This window comes from Dicentrarchus labrax, unplaced genomic scaffold, assembly GCF_905237075.1.
Source record: "Dicentrarchus labrax unplaced genomic scaffold, dlabrax2021, whole genome shotgun sequence".
Lineage (NCBI taxonomy): Eukaryota > Metazoa > Chordata > Actinopteri > Moronidae > Dicentrarchus > Dicentrarchus labrax.
Window position 1 is genome coordinate 27,592,371 of NW_026136707.1, and position 16,415 is coordinate 27,608,785.

At 39.2% G+C, this 16,415-nt stretch overlaps 1 long non-coding RNA gene across 2 annotated transcripts; it reads left to right on the plus strand.

Annotated features, from left to right (window-relative positions):
• The first annotated feature begins 123 nt into the window (after positions 1–123).
• On the plus strand, positions 124–15,706 carry LOC127367487 (uncharacterized). 2 transcript variants are annotated; one of them, XR_007885482.1, is made up of 6 exons: positions 124–1,226; positions 7,323–7,425; positions 13,394–13,444; positions 13,835–14,864; positions 15,104–15,255; positions 15,614–15,706. It is a non-coding gene; the product is annotated as an uncharacterized LOC127367487 (long non-coding RNA). The 2 variants fall into 2 exon arrangements; XR_007885483.1 differs by lacking the exon at positions 7,323–7,425 and having other exon boundaries at positions 125–1,226.
• Positions 15,707–16,415: the final 709 nt, after the last annotated feature.

The window sequence follows — 16,415 nt, forward strand, 5'->3', positions numbered from 1 at the left end:
ATATTCCATTACTGACAATAGATCTCCTCCTCCACACTTTTATTATATATATATATATATATGTTAGCATGCTAACATTTGCTAATTAGCACTAAACCGTACAGTTGAGGCTGATGGGAATTTCAGTAGTTTTCCTAATCTAATCTAATAGTTGTTGAGATATTGACCAAACAACTGTTAGTCTTGACCAAACTGGTAGACCAACCATAGACTATATAAATAAAAATGGACTCAATGTGGTCAGCTTAAAAAACAAAAATGGGCAAAAAGTGAGGCGTGGGTGGAACTGAGGCAGGCTGGATAAAGCCTGCTTACTGAAAACAGCCACTTGTGACAGCACTCACCTGTCATTCAAAGCAGCCGCACTCTTAATTATGCATAACTTTTCTCCTTAATATAATTTAAACGGATGAGTTATGTAAAGATTTACTCCCCGCATAGTTGTCATGAATTAAATTTTTTTAATTCAATTCAATTCAGTTTTATTTGTAAAGCGCCAATTCATAGCAAAAGTTACCTCAGGACACTTTTCTTATAGAGCAGGTTTTATACCGTATTCCTTATAACATTATTTACCGAGACCCAACAGTTCCACATGTTCCACCATGAGCAAGTACTTGGCAGCGGTGGCAAGGAAAAATTTCCTTTTAAGAGGCAGAAACCTCGGACAGACCCCAGCTGAATGAGAAAATGAGCTAGAGAGACTAAAACAGTTTTTTTGTACCAGGCTGTAAACATTTTTGTTTCTGCTGTAAAGGGCATTTTTATATGGGGCCTTATGGAGTTTGAGTCACTGCTGGAGCCAGCCTCAAGTGGAAGTTAGAGGGCCTGCAGATTTTGTTACTTCTCTGTTACTTCATTTGCAGCCACCGGGGTTGCAGCTTGGGACCAACAAAAAAACATTGCCATCTGTGACAAACTTAACACAGTAATGACAGTGTTATTTCAGTTACTTTTATTGTTATTTTCATTACACAGCTTTAAATTGTGTGTCGGATTTAGTGGCATATAGTGGTGAAGTTCCAACTAACTGAACACCACTTGCTTCGTATTTAATGACCTGTGAAGGAGAACGTTCTGTGAAGTGTGTAAGAGAAATTGGCCCTGTTGAGAGCTAGTGTTTGATTTGTCTCCTCTGGGCTACTGTAGAAACACGTCGGCTCAACATGGCGGGCTCCATGGAAGGCAACCCACTCCCTCTGTAGATATAAACAGCTCATTCTAAGGTAATGAAAACACAATTATTCTTATTCAATTCCTGACCTGTTATGTACTCCATGACAATATTGATGATGTAGGCGACACTACTATGAGGGGGAAGCTGCTGATATTATTGATATCATTTATAATGCATTTGGAGATGCATTCAAGTACAGTCAGAAATTTGTGTTCCTGTAAGAAATTATTCTGTTTGTTATTGTCTGGGTATGAGATATTTAGGGTGTCCAACCCTGTAGTGAGGATGGTGAGTCCCTAATAAAGCATACAGAAGGTTTAAGAACATGTGAACTTTGTTCATGCTGCTGAGTGACAGCTGACTGGAAAACATGTGAGAGTTCCTGTAACATGAACTCCTGAGTCAGGAGCCATAAAGACAACGTGGGAGCACTTCACTACCTCTGAGGTAGCTTCCACAAAAGATTAGTATTAAAGTGCTGAAGCACTTCAGTATAGCCGATTTGAGGCATAAATAAGGCCTGGTAAGAGTCCTTGTGCTACTAAATACTCCCAAGAATGCTGCAAATGATTTGATCTCTGATTAAAGGGGAATTTTCTAAAATCAGGCCAACTTTGCCCTCTTGTTAACTAGCAAAGTGAGTGTGGCTGGACTTTAAACTGCTCCCTGACTAATGCCGCAGTAACCTGGGAACAAGCTATCTGTCATAGTTTTCATAGGATTAAAGGGACAGTTCACCCCCAATATCAAAAATACATATTTAATACATATTTTTGATATTAAATCAAATGAAGTTACTATGAACCGCCATGGCGGACTCCATAGAAGAGAACCTGCTCCCTCTGTAGCGAAAAAAGGCTCAATTCTAAGCAGGGGCATTTCCAGACTTATTTGATTGGGGTGGCACAAGTTAGGCACTGACTTCTGCAGTGGAGGCATAAAGTATCTGTCTCAGCTTTCCATTCATTTTCAATTTGTGTAATCCCAACACTGTTTATGGACCCCAAAATGCAGAAATATTCAAATACACTAAGCGAAAACCATTTACATTCAGATATCTTTAGTTCAGAGGTCAAGGGACCCCTTGAAAAATTGCCATGCCAGTTTTTCCATCACCAAAACTTAGCTTAACTTTGAAATGTGTTGTATAGCCCCCGTCCTGACAAGCTACAAATGGATGGGTTAGGTCTTTTAGTTTCATATGATACCAACATCTTCCCTCTAACTTTAAAACGGAGCCCACTACAGCCTCTGAAAGACAGAGGGAAGGATAATGGGGTGGAACTATTGCCCCTAATTCTAAGGAAATGGAAAAACAATTATTATTATTTTCAGGTGATTATACGATTATATTCCATTTCTGCCAATAGATCCTCCTAAATGTTACACACTTGGCCTTTAAATTGTGTTCAAACTAGATAAATATTGTAGCCTTTGCATCTAAAAAAGTACAGTTGTAACTGAATTCTGAAGGTTATTTTAAAACATACACCTGTACATCAGGCCAGAGCTGACCAGGACTAATAGGCCTCTTGGACTGGTAATTGGGAGCACTGGGAGCAATCCTGGTGGGCCACTTGAGCAGCACTTGCGTTGTCAGCCCACTTTGGTTATGCACCAGCCCACATCTTCCTCCCCAGTATACAAACGTGGAGTATCGGGTTGGGGATCAGATTTTGCAGTCTATACTCACACACGTGCACCCTGAAACCACTAATCCCAGTTTAACCCCTGGTTGTACTTCTTCTCATAAACTGTGCAGTGAGTTGAGAAATAATACTTCCACACATGCTTTGGCTTCCAGTTTAACTACATGACACACGGAAAGTCAATTCAGTTCAGGTTAATCCCGTCACTGTTAACACAGTCACTTAGCAGGAAAAACAAATTTCCTTTACACCAAAACTGTTAGATGAATCATTCAGACTTCATGAATGGAGTGAATGATGGAATGAGGAACAGCAAATAGGGAAGGAGGAACCACTGGAAACTCTACTTGGTTCACACGGTCATGAACGTGCGTGTATGTGTGTGTTTTATAGTCTGCCTTTATCATGATGAGGATGATCAAGTCTTGTTTGCATTTTTTCTTGGATTTCTATTTCCAGTATTGGATATCTGCCCAAAACAGGCAGCAGTGTGAATGGTCCTAGTGAGGCTGCAAATCCTTAATAAATCCTTAATAAGTCAACCTCTGAGTGACTATAGAGCACACTGCATGGTAGATGATTTGTTCTGGAGGCAAGTTTTAATACACACTCAGTATTGTTTGGTCTATTTTTACTGCTCAGAAAGGTTCATTGAACGTGTAACATGTGGGCATCATGCAGCTGAAGTGATAGATTGAGAGAGAGACTGACTGAAAGGGCAGTCACACCCACCTCTGCCTTTTCTCAGTCATATCAGTCTGGCTTCGTCTCACTGGGAGTTAATGTCTACCAGCCTGCGGAGTGAACACTCTTGCAAAAGGAGGTGTAAGAGTGTGTGTGTGTGTGTGTGTGTGTGTGTGTTAATTCATGTGGGCATTTGCACTGGAGGAGGGGCCGGTTGGGGTGGGTTGGAGTGAAAGAGGTTGCAGCATCTTAGCAGCATTTTCTTCTCCCCCGTGTCTGCGTGGTGTAACCTGCTTCTGATTTTCCTGAGTAATTATTGAAGTGGAAAGTCAACAGTTGGGAAACTGTGCTGCTGCTGCTCAGGGCTACGTGGCTGTCTTTTTTAACTTGAAAAGAGCAGTCCATTCTCCATTTAAAAAAAGCTCTTTTAATTAGGTTTCTTGGTCAGAAGAACTGTATTGAAAAACTTGTAACACAGGGTTCCAGATGTCCTTAGATTATATAATGTGTGTATTATTATAGATAAGCTTCCTAACTTTTTTATTGCTCTCCGTGGCATTGCTGTAAAACAAAGATTTAGCACATATATTTTAATGTATAATGTACACACAGTTCTTATCACTGTTGTCAGGCTATTGACTTTAAAACCAGATTTAGCAACTCTTCTTACACCCCGGCTACAAGCGACAAATCTTTTTTCAGACAAAATTTTGCTAACTGCCAAGTCATTAAGCAAGAAATGGGAGCAGCTGATGCCAATGCATGCACACTGGGCTGCCTGTTGATCACTGCAATTCGTGTGAAACACTCCCCCTTCACCAAAAGCAGTCGGTAACACCTACAATATGGTCATATGCAAATCAGAATATGACATGATATGTCAAGTTGTGGCAACTTTCAGACTGTCCAAATACCATACAGTTATTCCTCTTGAAAATTTCCACATTTATAAAACCAGGTGTACGCCATGTCCTGCTCACCTTTTCTTGTATACATCCCAATCAACGTCAAGTTGACAGCACATGAACGAGCCACTTACCCCGGCTTGCCTCCCCCCATAAGTTACTATGCAAATGACTATAAATACACCACTGCTGTCATCTTCTGTCCAAATCTCAATGGCCAAAACACCTACAAAACAAAACAAAAAAGAAAAACTTGAGATGTGAGTTTCAGATCGAGGTGTTAATCACTGAGGTGGAGGCCAGAAAAATAATTAGATTTGGTGGTTTGTCCTCTGGACTAAGCAGCAAGATTAAATTCACGGAATGGCGGCGAGTAAAAGACGAGTGACTGCACATCTGCAGTGTTGCTGCTACAGGTGGGGGCTCGGGAAAGCCAGAACTGACGGCACATGAAGAAGGGGTTGTTTGAATTAGAAGCCCTCATCTCTGCGACTCAGACATGTATGTTACTCCTAGCTTACTCCTGGGTTCATCGATCCACAGCTCCTTTAGTCCTTCAGTCAGCCCTTCTACCAAGCAAGGCCACAACAGAGTTTACATATGAAACCAAATCTGAATCTCTTCTGTCTAATGGTACAATTGACTTGTGACAGTTTGGCAAAAGTTCAATAATGAATGAAGGACCTTCTCTCTCCGCCTTCATTCCTGTATTTCCTTCTTCAGTCTTCTTTGCACTTTCTCACGCTGGCAAAGGTCCTCTCATTCACAAATTCTTCTGTGATCATATCTGACGAATCACCTCACCGCCCACATTCCTTGAACCAGTAGCTTGTTAGATGCTGCCCTTTAAACATTATTGTGATCCTGCAGTCCTGTCCAACTATTGTGCAACCCATCACAATCTCCATCACCACCCTGATCTTCAGATTGTTCTGGGAGAGAGGCAGTGCCTGAATTGGACCAGGAAAGGTGCCAGTACCCTAATTAAGCACAACCCTAACCCTAAATAATCTTAGTATAAATAAATAAATAAATAAATAAATAACCCTTACCTTAGATCTTTCTGCATTTTTTTAGCCTTTTAAAAAATTACATTTTCAGTTCTGTCTTCTTAGCATTAAGTTAGCTGTGTTTAAATAGAGACGTGGTTTAGGAGTACCTCACCAGCATACGGTGTGCAGGGTTTTAGAAGTCCAAAAACTGAACTTGAAGGTTGGTGGTTCGATCCCGGCTCCTTGCATTGTATGTCTAAGTGTTCTTGAGCAAGATACAAACCCCAAATTGCTTGTTGCTGTATCGGTGTATGAATGAGTTAGTTTCTGTTGGCTGATGGCTGAATATAGTGTAAAGTGCTTTGAGTGGTCGGAAGACTAGAAAGGTACACAAGTATTTAATCTACCATCAATGTAGATTGGAGATAGAACAAGATCCCACAGATACACACATAGAGATATTGATGGTGCATTTCCAAATAATTTCCGTCATTGAAATGTCTTTCATCACTACACTCTGTTCCTCTTTATCATGTGGGAAAATGCGTCATGTGTTAAAAAGCCACAAATTGAGTGCCATGGAACTTCTTATTACTGTGTCAGCCCTTCCATTGCCACTGTAATGTTAAATTTGGAAATGTCTGACCATAAGAGTTGACAATTACCACCTAAATGCAACATAGTTCTTCTAATGCTAGCACTTGATTCAGTGATACGATCCCTATTAGGGTATACCTTCAAAGGCTACACTAATTTAAATGAGCCAACTGCTGATGTGGGACATTTGAGCACTGAGTCTGGTTTCTGTTTCTTTAAGATCCTCTCCAGACATGTATTAAGACCTATACAATACAACAACACAACAATATGTGTCTGATATCTTTTTTCCACAAAAAACATATCATTTCCACATTAAAATCATTAAAAAGTAATCTACTCCTTCTACCTCATTAAAAAGTTTTCCTGTTGGACTACTTCACTGTAAAGTCAATTTTCAGTGGATGTGCACTGGTGGCTTCAAGTTTCTACATCACACTGTACAAGTTGCATACTGGACCAGGACTGACTTCCTAACTGTTTTTGACGTCACAAATCATGCTGGTAGGCCCCGCCCCTTAAAATCTGATTTTCAATGAGCACAGAGAAACTTTCCAGCAGATGCATCCTTCTAGTATCAAACTCTGCACAGACACCATTCAAACAGCACACTGAAGGAACAAGAAGACACACTAACGTCTGACTAGATGGGACTTTCATATATATTTACATTTGTAAATACAAACTGTATTGTGACTTTTCAATTTTGTCTAATCATAGCAACTTTTCAGCAAATTTGACCAATCATTGTAGTTTCCCACAAGCAGTCCCCCACGCAAAATGTTGAGCCACACACATTACCAAACTACTTGTGATTTTATTCTCACTGGAAGAAGTTGCTTTAAAAGTTTTACGGTATATTTACAGTTAGGAAATCGCAACTATTTTTTGCAGAAATGCTCTTGCAGTTTTTAAGTAAAGCAGGGGTGAAATCAGGCATTTTAAGCCACAGCAATCCCAAATCCTAGATCATGGAAGGACTAATTTATTTAGATCTTAATCAGGAGAGACTTCTTTTTTTGAATGAACACTGATATGTGTACAATGGAGATGAGAAATGCGAAAAGTCAGCAAAAACGGCACTGAGAAGTTCACTTTAAAGGTTGAAAAGCAATGTGTCCTCCAGAGTCCCCATTACTCTGTATAACCCACAGACCTCTGAGAAGATGAATTATCCAGAATGAGACAGAACTCACATACAAAACATACATAAAATACATAACAAAAATGTTGTTTAATTGTAATTTTCAATGTTTTGAGATCTATAAGCTGAGTTCTGTTCATAATTACTTTCATCATATCTATGTTTTGCTTTTAGCTCAGAGGAAGATGAGTCAACAGCAGCACAGCACATGAAAGCAGCCAAATCTGAATTTCACAATCAAGATTGTGAACAGAATTTCACAATCAAGTCACCCTTGGTGAGTTGCTATGTCACAGGTGCTCAGTCATTTTGCTGTAATAAAACCTTCAAGTACTAATACTTGGCTCTATGCATGAGCTGTAAAGACATTAAAAGACTAACAAAATGTGTCAGCGCAGTGTTATTGAAGGTTAGTGTGTTATCAGAGAGTCATATTAATTGAGCAGCACTAAATTATTCATTATTATGAATATATACGCTTATTTATTTTGAGCTTCGAGCTGCTTAATGAGTAATTTAATGTGTAGTAGGGTCTGTATAAGCTGTAATGAGATCTGCTCCCTCAGGGAAAACATTTTTTGTGTAATTTTGATGGACTTTTTTATGATAATAATAATAATTTATAGCTCTGGTACTGGTCAATCAGAATAACTAAAGGTACCTGACTGTGAAAGAAAACTCTGTATCCCATGAGAGAAGTGAAGCAGAAGCAACACTGCGTCTTCCAACTGAGAGCATGAGCATGACATCACTGCATGCTGAAGTCACCGCGGTAACTGGAGCCTGAGGGACAAACACATCCAGCATCTGCTGTCCTGTCTTCACATGGACAATACTGCTGAAGTGCAATTTGTTTGTGCAAGTGACTGCACAAACAAATTGTTTCAAGATCACACATTACTCATGTTACTGTGTTAGGAGGTTATAAACAAGTTGTTACTTATTGATCTGCCAGAAGTAAAAACAGTACGTATGACGAGCTGCTCCTCTGTGAGCCTTTCCCTCCGTTTCTAAATAAATCTCTCTTTTCTCTTATTAGATCAGCACAGAACAATACAGCTTCAATTAGGATTCATATTCTACAAGTTTGTTTTCACTTTAACTCACCGTTCTTCAGTCTCAGACTTGGACTCACTAGTGTGCTGCAGGGATGAGTTAGTTAGCATTTTAGCACCTCTAGTTCCCTCTCCTTGAAGCCAATGGGTTCGCTGAATGTGTTTTTGGTTTCGTGTCTGAAATAAGGTCTGTGGTTAACACAAGTTTAAGAGATTTTCACATTTTGTTCTGCAACACAGAATACATCAGTCTGCCTTTACAGCCTTGTTGTGTTTATACTCACACTCTTGCAAACTATGCTAACTCAAACTTTACCACTTGTAGATTTTAATTACAAATTGGAAGTCTAGTGGTGGTGTAGTTGGTTTATATTGTAACATTAGTGTTTCACTTCTGGTGATTGTGTTTACTTATAAAAGTGGTGTTAATTTGGGTAGATTATCTTGTTGAACAAAACATGTATATAAACCTGTTCCCCACAGCTTATTTTCTGCAATAATCCAAATCCAGCAGCAGCACAGTGGCTCAGTGGTTAACACGGTTGGCTCATGAAGAAGGTCCATTTTCAAAAAACAAGATCCATCAAACTACTGTTTCTATTGACCGACTGCGCAAGTTGGCAAGAAAAAGCTGCCCACCCTCCCACCACCACCACCACCACGCTGCATATTAGGTTATACAAATACAAATTTATGTAAATAGTAAATCTAACTGAAATTTGAAATATATCAGTACAGGCGAAAAAAAAGAGAACCACTATCAGTGTCTGTAAAGTATCAGTGTGCATGAGAAGCCTGGCTGGGTGACGGTTTGAAACTGTGATGTGCTCTTTGGAGATAAAGTGACGGGATGCTGAAGGAACTGAGATAATACTAAGCTCATACAATCCTCTGGCAAGATTCAACTCACACTGCATCTCATATTCACACCCTGAGACGGTATAGCTCTGTGCACAATTACTTTTCATACATACATATAGCTTTAATGTTATTGTGTGTGTGTGTGTGTGTGTGTGTGTGTGTGTGTGTGTGTGTGTGTGTGTGTGTGTGTGTGTGTTGGACTTGGCAGACTGTGAAGTCTGGGAGTTATACTAATGCGATCGGGGGGCAAATGTGCCTGCATTGTGGTAGATAAGCTACATTAGTCTCAGTGTGGGTGCTCATACACTACTGTATGGAACCACCTACAGTATGTACACATGCTTACATGCACACATACGTTATAATACACAAACAATATATGAAAAAAACTGCATTGCAGAAGTCGGCCTCTTGCAGAGAGAGAATTATGAGGAGCTTAGCAACTTAATTTCTTGACCCAGTATGCCCCACGGGCCTCTTAGGGACACTTTCAGAAAGAGGACCAATAAAAGGTAGTAAAGTGTCTTCATCACACAGTAAAGCACAGGGTGATATATGGCGACAGGTGGAAGTTAGATGAGGAAAGTGCGGGCTGATGGACCTCTTTTCTCACATTGTCCTGTGTCCCATAATATCTGTCTCTTCTTTAAAGAAATTGTCTTTCTGTGTGTAACATCTAGCAGGGTCTATTGGCAGAAAATATAATATTCATAAGTATGTTTTCATTAGTTTATGAGAATTAGGAATTGTTGTGTTTTCACTTTAGAATGAGCAGTTTTTAACTACAGATGCAACGAGTTGCCTTCCATGGAGTCCACCATGTTGAACCACCATGTTTCTACAGTAGCACAGAAGGGACAAACCAAATTCTGGCTCTAGATAGAATTGTGATTTGCATGTTTACTACACCACTGGATGCCACTAAATCCTACAAATTGGACCTTTAAAGCAATATTATGCAAGAATTATAAACAAGTTGTTACTTATTGATCTGCCAGAAGTAAAAACAGTACGTATGACGAGCTGCTCCTCTGTGAGCCTTTCCCTCCGTTTCTAAATAAATCTCTCTTTTCTCTTATTAGATCAGCACAGAACACTACAGCTTCAATTAGGATTCATATTCTACAAGTTTGTTTTCACTTTGACTCACCGTTCTTCAGTCTCAGACTTGGACTCACTAGTGTGCTGCAGGGATGAGTTAGTTAGCAATTTAGCACCTCTAGTTCCCTCTCCTTGAAGCCAATGGGTTCGCTGAATGTGTTTTTGGTTTTGTGTCTGAAATAAGGTCTGTGGTTAACACAAGTTTAAGAGATTTTCACATTTTGTTCTGCAACACAGAATACATCAGTCTGCCTTTACAGGCTTGTTGTGTTTATACTCACACTCTTGCAAACTATGCTAACTCAAACTTTACAACTTGTAGATTTTAATTACAAGACTTAATTACAAATTGGAAGTCTAGTGGTGGTGTAGTTGTTGTTTTTTTGTGCAAATCACCACCACTTGTCATGATTACATTACCTATGATCAAAAACTAGCGAGTCCAAAAGCAAGAAGGCCAGCTTGCTGTCTGTCTGCAGCCTTTTATGTCATTATGGCTGGGGAGAAGGACATCTGGGCTACTTGTCCAAGCCTGCTGCCACCGCGACCTGGACATGGATAGGCAGCGAAAGATGGATGGATGGATGGTGCCATCTCATTTCTCAAGGTAGTGAGCTGTAATCAAACTATCCACTGGTAAGTTAAGAAGTTTAACCTAAGAATAATTTTCAGCTTCACAATAGTACAATATAGCCCAGTGGATAGTTTCATGTTGGCACTGTCACACCAGCAATATTTAGTCCACTGGAATCAAACCCTGGACGAAAACAACTGGTTTGAGATTTCTTGAGAAAGTTGGTTTGTCCCCTTCTGAGTGAACCCAAGAGCGGCATCCAGTGTGAACCAGATCCTACACCAGCAGTGTACTTGTGCGCAAACATTTCTTGATATTTCAGCTAGCTTAAAGAATGCGGCAAAATGAGTTGAAGACAGCTGAAATGCTCAGTGCTTAGCTTTTGCATGTAGGACAACTGTTGGTGTGGACAAGGGATTTTAGATGAAATGATAGCACTTTCAGCAATGTTGGAGGGACTGAACTTCTAGAAACAGTGTAAGCACTTGACTGCAACTTTTAACTTACAATTCAACAGGATTTAAAAGAGCTGGTTAAATATTACGCTGTTATCCAACAGGGCACTGCATTTGCCACTGATTTACAGTCAGACTGATTGTCTACCCACTCAAAGTCAGTTTTCTGTCAGCTCTTTACAATATGGCATCAGTTATCCAAAATGGTCTTTGAGTGGTATGCTAGCTACCCAGTACAGTCATTAGACCTGAAGGTTTGTTTCCTCTATAACATGAATGTGCTCAATACATTTAATGACAGTCTTACTTGTTATTACTACTCTACAACCAAAACCGCAGTAACTACAATTTTGGTCCAAACTGAGTTATGATTGTAATTTTAATTTAACTAAATGTCTGTTTTAAATTGTGACAGGTTTTTTTCTTTCTTAGAGAAAAACTATGTAAAACTTTGCTTTGTTATCTCGGAGCTTTGCATGTGATGAACCCCTCGGGGAAAAGCAAAGTCTGTATTTTACTTGAATAAACTAACATTATCCTTCGTAGTCTGTATGATTGTTGATTGATCTCCAAATCACAAATTTTACGAAAACTTCCTGTAAGTCAGTTTTGTGTTAATTGTACAGTTTATCAGTTATTCTGCTCTGTTCTTGCTATACATTGAATATCCCTAAATATATCACTTAGTCAGGGGTTGATAGAAAAGGGGTCTCTTTAGGAAAAAGGTTGGTACGTCATGCACAAAGATGACAGTTTAGTTGCACTTGACAACTTTTTCTTTGGTAATGTTTACACTGACTCTACTTCCTTGAAGTCATAGTCAGTTATATTAACATGATATCTGTGAGTGTTTGGTTTGGCTGTGATGTGGTAAGGTGAGAAATACCTGAGAGAAACGGAGGATTACTTGCTCCAGGAAACAATGTAGTCTACCTTTCAACCTTGGTTGATTTCCACTGAAAAGAACTAACAGAAACAAATAAGAAGGTGTTGAAATATATCAAAAGTGTGGTGACATTGATACTGCAGTAAAACAGAAACTATTTAAAGTAGTCAGGAGCAAGAGGATGAATGATATACAAACATCCATAAACAGAATAAACACAGAATACAATGAAAGATTTGGATCTGACATGCTATAAAGATCTACAAATCTTCACCAGTTCTACAGCAGTAAATTAAACCCAAACATTTCCGCAAATGACTAATTGCTAATGAGCAGTGGTGCCAATAATGACTCAGCTCCCTGTGTGCGATACATTTACTCTGCCATTAAACTGGTCCTAGATCTGCACAAAGCCACACCCGCAGTGACTGTAAACAGGGCTTCCTGTTAGCCAGTCATTAGTCTTGCCAAATCACAACCTGGCTCATTCATTCATGGCACAACTGAGGCGCTGTGGCCGTGGCTTGAAAGAGAAAGCTGAATGGGGTGGCACAGCCACATCCGTCTTCTCAGCGAAGTACTACGTACGGTTGTGCACTAAAAGGTTGTGTGTATGTTTATGCATTATCGTTGGTTAAACACTGAAGCAGCGTTTCAACGGTGTCTGAACAGCTCATGTATAGTTTTATGGAGGATTGATGTTGATGATGCAGTGCATGCTTTGGATGCTGTGAAAAGTCAGTCTTATGCTATGAATAGGTTGTTTTTAGTATGCACAGGTTTTACTCACTAGATCTGACGATACAGACATAAGACATGCAGCAAGGGACATGACATTTATTACAACCATAAAAAAACAACTTAAGACTTGACTTTAAATAAACGTGGTGACTGGTGAGCGTCACTGTTCCTTGTAAGTATGTTCTGCAGGGAAGATGAAACAACTGCAATTCCAACAACAACCTGTGTTATTGTTTGAACATGGGAATTATATGAAAATGTCTGTATTTACTATCAATGCATTTCTTTCAATTCATGATTAAAACTGTTAATAAATAAGTTAAAAACGTTCATTTTACATAAATGAAATCATTTATGTGATAAATGAATGCTGTCAAGTGAACTATAATCATTTAGCAGTAGTATAGCACAGAAAGTAATCTAGTAGTGAATAAATAGCTAAAATAACATAGCATCTCTTTCCTTACTTAACTCTAATCTGTCATCTGTTGCATATTCCTGTAGTACTGAGGCACAGTTGAGATGTAGACTTTTTACTCATGATTTTGTATATTGGTGTTCTTATTTGGCAGGTTTAACTCATCGGCTTTTCAACCCAAGCTTGGGACCTTTATATTGTTTGGGTAAGTACATTTAACAAACAGATCCCTCACAGCCACGTTAAACTTGGAAGTGATACAACAATCAGTCAGTTTAACATTAATTTCATAATAAATCTGCCAATTGTGCCTAGGATAGATAATAAAATATAGGTGTGTAAGTGTGTGGTATCATTCTTAAGGTTGCTCTGTGGTCATCAAAAAAGGATGGCAAAAGCTTAGAATGTTGTGAATTTAAAAGTGTTAATTAGATCATCATCAGGTTGCCATAAGGTGTAGTCATGATTGCCTATGCATATGGAGTAGCTTGAACTACAAGGTTAGATCACACTAAATCATGTTGTGCTTATGTGTTCTTCTGTTTATTTATTTTTTAATATTTGTTTATTTTTCTCTTTCAAATTTACATTGAAGAATGGTGGAGCCTGTGAAGCTGAGAGTCATCATCGAGGAGGATGACTTCAGAAGACTTGATCTCCACTCAGGAAAGCCAAAGACTTTAATGGACTTGCACAATACAATTCATGATGCATTTGGAATTGAAAGAGGCTTTCGCATTCAGTTCATGGATCCTGACTTCAATAATGAGTTCATGAACATTACATCGATGCAAGACATTCAAGACAGAGGAACAATTAAGCTTGTGTACATGCAAAATGATCTGGATATGAGTCCCACTTCGAGGCTGAACTCTCCAAGCACTCCTGGACCATCTGCAAGTCCATCAAACATTCACACATCTCACAGTGTGTCCTCATTGTCTTCATCTGACTCCGACACCACCATCATTCTGTCCCATTCAGACAGTGAGCTGAGAGCACGTGCATGGACTTCACCATTCCTCGCTTTCCATATGATGTGGAGGTGCAGCTTCAGTGGGGAAATGAGATATTCAGAGAGACTGGCACAAGTCTGAAGATTACACCAGGGTTGAAGTCTGACATCCTAGAAAAGCTGGCTGAAGACATTTTCCAGTACACAGCATATCCACAAAATCACCAGATAGATGATGTAGCAGGGGCACTCATCAAAAAATTTCCCTGTTTGCGAGAGTTGTCTGCCACTGGATACTACAGCTGGATGATTAGCCTGAAATACAAAATGGCTAATTACCGTACAAAGATGCAGAACATTGGATGTCCTGAAGTGACTGTTAATGCGTTGCAAAATAAATTGAGATGAATGCTTCCCAGCCAGAAATGTAAAGAAGGCTAAAAAGGCAGAGGTCAACTATTGTCCTTCTTATCCCACTGGTGAAACAGATGAAAGTCTGGAAAAATTGAGAGTTGAACTTTTGAATGATGTCAGACAAAGAAACAGGGCATCAAATGTAAGACAGAAGATGTCTAAAACTTTCTCCTACTGAAGAAAAGAAGTAGTGCATGGAAGTCCAGGTGCTGTAGAGTTTAAAGTGAGGTGGCCTGCACTTTTCCATATTGATGAGGTAAATACAGGCTTGCTTCCCTCCTGTGTGCCTCTTTTCATTGTGCATTTTCACTGTGCGTTATGATTTAAAGAATGGTATTTCTCTTAATGGATTAAAGTCACTTGACTAAAACATGGTACACAAATGCTTATGCCATGAAAACAACCTCAGTTGATTGTGAGGTATTGGATCACCATTACGTAAATCACTAAACACAGTGCTCGTTGTCTTCTGCCACTTTCTTTTATGTGTAACAGATAAATGCTGAATTTCAGCGAATTACAACACATCCACTTGAGACAACCTTCATGGCACAGTTGGACAGTCTTCAGCCTCAGCTCACATCAGTTTTCCAGAGGAAGGGAGTTGTCACAGGCCAGAAACTAGCCATCTGCAGATCTTACAAGAGGTAACTATGTTCATTTAATGTTGTTTAAAATTAGTCATATGTGTGCTTTGATGTACTCTCTTAAGTATTTGTGAAACCCATTTTGGTTTCAGTAACAGCCTGTATTATTACTGTAAGACACATTTCCAAAGAAATGATGATGAAAGGTTATAGTAGCAAAATCAGCCCTGTTTTCTCAGGTGGGGGAGTGAACATAAACTCCCATACATGTCACGTATTATATAACCACACATCACTATTATTTTGTAATCAAATGAATAAGGTTATTTACATTATAACCAAAGGTTGAAAATTCAAAATATTTTTGTAATTATTCAAGTGTCTGGAAATGTTTTTAATCAGTGGAATCTCTTCACAGAGGCTACAAGTGATGTTCATTCAAAAAGGGCAGCAGTCCTCAGGGCACTTTGCCTCTACCTTGGTGAGGATGATGGACATCTTATCCATGAGTATATGGTAAGTTAGTGTATTTGCTTTTTTGTCATTTTTGAATGTAACTTGTATTCTAAACCTGCTCAAGGATTCTAAAGTTGTTGCCGTAGCTGTGGCTTGCCACTGGGTCTTTCATATCTGACAGAGGTTTCTAGAGTGTGTAAAATAATAATTTACTGTTACAGTGCACTATAATAGATTACTTGACATGTTGTGATGATTCTAGTGCTGCTTTACCTGTTCAAGTCAATATGGTAAAATTTTTATTTGTGTCGTTTACAGTATATGATAGATCCCAGCATGGAGTCAAAGCACATCACATAATACCAATAAAACAACTTGATGCACAAATGTAGCTTGCGTGGACAAAGTATTCAAATGTTTCCCTTTTCTCCTATTTAATTAAAATATGCAGGACATCGAAGGAAATGACATCCAGACAGGCATGCAGAGGTGCACCATGGGCATTTATGTCATCAGCAAGGAGAATGGAGATCCTGGACATTATGATGACATTGGAATTTTTGTTGAAGGAGTGATCATCCTGGACAACATTGGATCTGAACCCAGGCCTGTGCAGTGATGCTTGGAGTGATCTACGCACTGAACCTGGCCTACCCCAAAGAACTGAGACACTACTACGAATTCATTCAAAAAGTACTCATGCAGATGGATGGGGAAAAGCTCACCCCCAGGGTACTTGGCCTAAAGAACAAAATCAGTGTTGG